The sequence below is a fragment of the Mixophyes fleayi genome, chromosome 3 (genome assembly GCF_038048845.1).
Source record: "Mixophyes fleayi isolate aMixFle1 chromosome 3, aMixFle1.hap1, whole genome shotgun sequence".
Classification (NCBI taxonomy): domain Eukaryota; kingdom Metazoa; phylum Chordata; class Amphibia; order Anura; family Limnodynastidae; genus Mixophyes; species Mixophyes fleayi.
The window spans coordinates 88,124,112-88,129,711 of record NC_134404.1 but is presented as its reverse complement, the minus strand read 5'-3'; positions in this window follow the sequence as shown (position 1 = coordinate 88,129,711).

Sequence of the window (5,600 nt, the reverse complement as noted above, 5' to 3'; positions counted from 1 at the left end):
CTAAAACCGAACTTATTGTTTTTCCTCCTGCTCATTCCCCCTCCCCTTCCGATCTTTCTATCTCTGTCCTCAACTCCTCTATTTCCCCTGTTCCTCAACTTCGCTGCCTCGGTGTCATCCTTGACTCCTCTCTCTCCTTTGCTCCTCACATTCTCTCTCTCGCCAAATCCTGCCGCTTCCAGCTGCGGAATATCGCACGCATTCGGCCCTTCCTCTCCCAAGAGGCCACTAAGGCTCTTGTCCACGCTCTTATCATCTCCCGCTTGGACTACTGCAACCTCCTCCTTACCGGCCTCCCCCGCGCTCATCTCGCTCCCCTTCGCTCTGTACTGAATGCAGCCGCTCGGCTCATTTTCCTTTCTCGCCGCTCCTCTTCTGTCTCCCCCCTATACCAATCCCTTCACTGGCTCCCCTTCCCCTACAGAATAGTGTTCAAGCTCCTTACACTTACCTTCCAGGCTCTCTCCAACTCCACTGCTCCCTACATCTCCAACCTTATTTCCATCCACGCTCCATCCCGCCCTCTGCGTTCGGCTAATGACCGTCGCCTCACCTCCCCCCTGGTCACCTCCTCCCATGCTCGCATCCAAGACTTCTCCCGCGCTGCCCCCCTTCACTGGAACCAGCTCCCCCGCTCCATCAGAACATCCCCCAACTTGTCCAGCTTCAAACGGGCCTTAAAAACCCACCTCTTCCTCAAAGCCTTCCAGTCCCCCACCTAACCGACCTCCTTCCAGCCTCCCACCTACCGCCGTCCCTATCCTGCCCTCCTCCTGCCTCCCTCCTCTTAATTCTCCTCTCCCCCCTCTCCCTCTCTCCGTTCTCCCCCTTTCCTCCTCCCACCCTTGTGTCTCTGTCCGTCCTACCCTCCCCTTAGATTGTACGCTCCTTTGAGCAGGGCCTCCTCTCCTCCTGTTCTCCACCACCTTAACTCTGCTCTCCAGCTCCTTGTCTCTTCCGTGGGGTCCTCCTGCCCCTCTAGCTTCACCGCAGGGGGCTCTCACCTTTCATCTAGCTGTACTTTGAGCTTCTGAGTTACTGTGCTTTTTGTTAACTGTACCGTGCTGTCTCACCCTGTATCGCGTCTCTGTATGTCCCTGTACGGCGCCACGGATACCTAGTGGCGCCTTATAAATAAAAATTAATAAATAATAATAATAAAGACTAGAGGAAGTCTTACTGTGCGTGGAAGGGAATTCCACAAAGTGGGTGCAGCCCAGAAAAAATCCTGTAACCGAGAATGGAAGGATGTGAGGAGAGTGGAGGAGAGACGTAGATCTTGTGCAGAACGTAGGTATCGAGTAGGGAGATATTTTGAGACAAGTGAGGAAATGTATGTCGGTGCAATTTTGTTGATGGCCTTGTATGTTAGTAGAAGAATTTTATATTGAATTCGTTGAAATACAGGCAGCCAATGTAGAGACTGACAGAGTGGCTCAGCAGAGGAATAACGGTTTGTAAGGAAAATCAATCTAGCCGTTGCGTGCAAAATAGATTGTAGGGGTTCAAGTCTGACTTTGGGAAGACCAGTAAGGAGGGAATTGCAATAGTCGATGCGGGAGATGATGAGTGCATGAATTAATGTTTTTGTGGTGTCTTGCGTCAGATATGTGCGTATTCTGGAAATGTTCTTTAGGTGTATGTAACATGATTTAGATATAGAGTTGATGTGGGGAATAAACGACAGTTGTGAATCAAGGATTACACCTAGGCAACAAGCTTGCGGGGTGGGATTTATATTCATGTTATCAACAGAAATAGAAATGTCAGGCAGGAAGCTTCTGTTTTTGGGTGGGAATATTATTAACTCAGTTTTTGAAAGATTGAGTTTGAGTTGGCGAGAAGACATCCAAGATGAAATGGCAGAAAGACAGTCAGTAATGTGAGACAACACAGATGGTGAAAGATCAGGAGAGGATAGATAAATTTGTGTATCATCCGCATAGAGTTGATACTGAAATCCAAAGGAGCTTATTAGTTTTCCAAGAGAAGTGGTGTAGATAGAGAATAGCAGAGGACCTAGGACTGAGCCTTGTGGAACTCCAACTGATAGGTGTTAGGAACCCCTCCAGCCGACACAACATAGCCCGGAGTCTACTCTACCAGTCAGGTGTTCACTGGAGCCCCTGATGGTGGGGACAGACTGGGCTGCAGACTGACAGAGGGTCGTGAAGTGTGCACCGGCTGGGGAGAACCCAGGCAAGCGGAGTGGAATCCAAGCAGAGGTCAGGGGCCGGCAGCAGACAACAGTACGAATATACAAGCTGAGGTCAGGGGTCACGAGCAGACAGGAAGGTCGGTATTCAAGCCAGAGGTCAGGGTCACGAGATTCACAAGCAAAGTCCAAATCTAAGCTAAGGGTCATACACGGGTAACAGTCCAACAGGTTTTCACCAATTTCAGGCAGCAGCAGAAACAGGAGCAGATTAAGCAGACAGGAACTGGACGCTATAACCGGCAGGGAGGCTAAGCCCTCCCTTCCTTATATACAGAGTTTGGCCATTCAGGGCTTAGCCCTGAAATACATCCCAGGTGCGCTACCCAGCTAAATTAGCCCGCAGGCTACACTAGCGCATGCGCCCGGCTGCCTCACTTGCCGGGGTGCATCGATTGTTATACACGGCGTCCGGCCGTTGCCTTGGCAACGGTCGGGCCTGAGAAACCGGAAGTGACGCCCCGGTCGTCATGGGGACGGCCGGGACGTTCACTGACACCGGAAGTGAGTCGCGGCGGTGCCCAAGGCCGCCTCGGCTCCTGACAATAGGAAACGGAGCAAAGGTGGATCCAGAGAAATTAACACTGAAAGAGCGATTAGATAGGTAGGATGAGAACCAGGATAGGACAGTGCCTTCAAGACCTAGGGTTTGTAGCGTTTATATGAGGAGAGAGTGGTCAACAGTGTCAAATGCAGCAGAGAGATCCAGGAGAATTAGAAGAGAGTATTGGTTATTATTTTTTGCTGTGATCAAATCATTGACAACTTTGGTCAGCGCAGTCTCTGTGGAGTGTTGAGAGCGAAAGCCTGACTGAAGAGGAGCCTGACTGAAGAGGATCCAATAGGTTGTTTGCTGTAAGAAAGTGTGTGAGGCGGGAGTAGGCAATTCTCTCGAGAAGCTTGGAGGGGCATGGGAGCTGGGAGATGGGGCAGTAATTTATGAGAGAGTTAGGGTCAGAATTCTGTTTTTTTTAAATGGGAGTAATCACTGCATGCTTGAAAAGTGCTGGAAAAATACTAGTAGAAAGAGATAGATTACAGATTTTAGTTAGAGGGGGAATGAGTACAGGAGACAGGGACATACCAATTTGAGAGGGAATGGGATCAAGAGGACAGGAGGTAGAGTAGGAAGATGAGAAGAGAGTAGAAACTTCCTCTTCATTTGTGGGATCAAATGAATAGAGAGTGTCAGAGGGTGCTACAAAGGAATTGAGCAGATTGCTTGTCAAGGGAGATACCATTTCAAGCCTGATCTTATCAATTTTGTCCTTGAAATAGGAAGCAAGATCCTGTGCACTGATGTTAGTTGGAGGATTTGGGGCAGGAGGATTCAGAAGAGAGTTAAATGTGTTAAAGAGGCGTTTGGGGTTAGAAGCCTGAGCATAGATGAGAGATCGGTAGAATGCTTGTTTAGCAATGTCCAGAGCATTTCTGTAGGAGTGGTAGATATCAGTATATGTTATGAAATCATTAGAGGCACAAGATGTACGCCAGTGACGTTCTGCTTTACGAGAAAGTTTTTGTAGAGTTCGTGTTACTGTAGTGTTCCACGGTTGGCAACGAATTATACGGGAAATATGTAGTGTCGCTGGAGCCACTTGATCCAGGGCAATTGCTAGGGTTTGATGAAAATGGGGTACTGCCCGATCAGGGGAGGAGAATGTAGAAATTGGGGAGAAAAGGTGTTGGAGAGAGGTGGAAAACTGTTGAAAATCAATAGAGTTGATATTCCTGCGGGTACGAGGAGGCTTGGAAGAGTTTGACACTAGGGAGGGTAAAGAACTGGGGGTGAGCAAGTATCTAATAAGGTGATGATCCGAGAGGGGGAAAGGAGTGTTAAGGAAATCAGAAACTGAGCATATTCTAGAGAAAACAAGATCAAGACAGTGGCTATCCTGATGAGTAGCGGATTCAATCCACTGGGAGAGGTCAAGTGTGGAGGTTAGAGAGAGTAGTTTGGAAGCAGCATTGGAACGTGGATTAGAAATAGGGATGTTGAAATCACCCATGATGATGGTGGGGATATCAGTAGATAAGAAGTGAGGGAGCCATGCAGAGAAGTGTTGAAGAAATTGATGGTGTGGACCAGGGGGGGCGATAGATGACAGCAACATGCATAGAGAATGGGTTAAAAATCCTAACAGCATGTACTTCAAAAGATGTGAATGTGAGTGATGGGACACTTGGTATAACTGTGAATGTGCACTGTGGGGAGAGAAGTAGTCCAACCCCCCCTCCTTGTCTGCCTCCTGGTCTGTGGGTGTGGGTGAGATGGAGGCCACCATGTGAAAGGGCTGCAGGTGAGGCAGTGTCTGAATGCGTGAGCCATGTTTCTGTTATTGCCAGAAGGTTTAGGGTTGTTTAAGAGGAGGAGATCATGTACGGAGGTAAGTTTGTTACAAACAGAGCGTGCATTCCAAAGGGCACATTTAAAGGACTTTGGAAGAGAGGGGAGACAGGTTATGTGTTTGAGGTTTGCCAGATTTCTGTAGTGTTCAGATATATGTGTGTGGGAGAAGTGAGGGGGACCTGGATTAGGTGATATATCACCAGCTAATAGAAGAAGGAAGGAAGAAAGGTAGGTAAGATGATTGTAAGATGTGTGTCCTTTTAGTTTCTGGCGGCAGGGTGAGGCTGTTAAAGTTATTGAATTTAAATAGGAAAAGAGTTCATGAGTGTTCACTAGAGGTGAGTGAAGTAATGAAGGGGCAATGTGGACAGAGGTGTGTGTTGCAGGATGGGTGAGGGATGATATAGTCCTAAAGATAATGCCATGAAAAGAGATAAAGAAAAATATTTTGGCAAGCATTGGGACTATTAGTCAAATAGCAAAAATGAGGAATTAAATGAATTGCCTAATTGATTGCAATGTCCAGTGTAATCAGATAAGTAGTGCAGAGCTAGGATGCAGCAAATGTAGTGTATTCCTGGATGTCTGGATAGTATAACGTAATGATGTGGGGAGCCATGTGGGGGAGTGGGTGGAAGTGTTGAATGGAGAGTAATAAAGAGCAGGTAATTGAATAGCTGAGATTTTGCAGAATCATGGGAGAGGAGAGTGGTTGAAAGACAGTATAATTTCTTCTTACTTGTGATGGTAAACAAAGCTTAAATAAAATTGAAGTACAGTGCTGAGATAGGGGACTGAAATAACTGTAGCATGGGTAGGGAGTGGTTGAGCAAGTAGTACAGCAGTCTGATTAAACAGAGTGGATTTTGCATTGAAAGCAGACTGATAAATAAAACAAACTTTCATGAGATGAGAGGAAAATGAGATCAGAGTCCAAAGCAGTCCTCATGTTGCATGTAGCTTGTAGCCAGGGAGAGTTGAAAACATCAGAGGTGGAATATGGAGTTTCAGGTGAATACTGACAGTTGTCCTTGT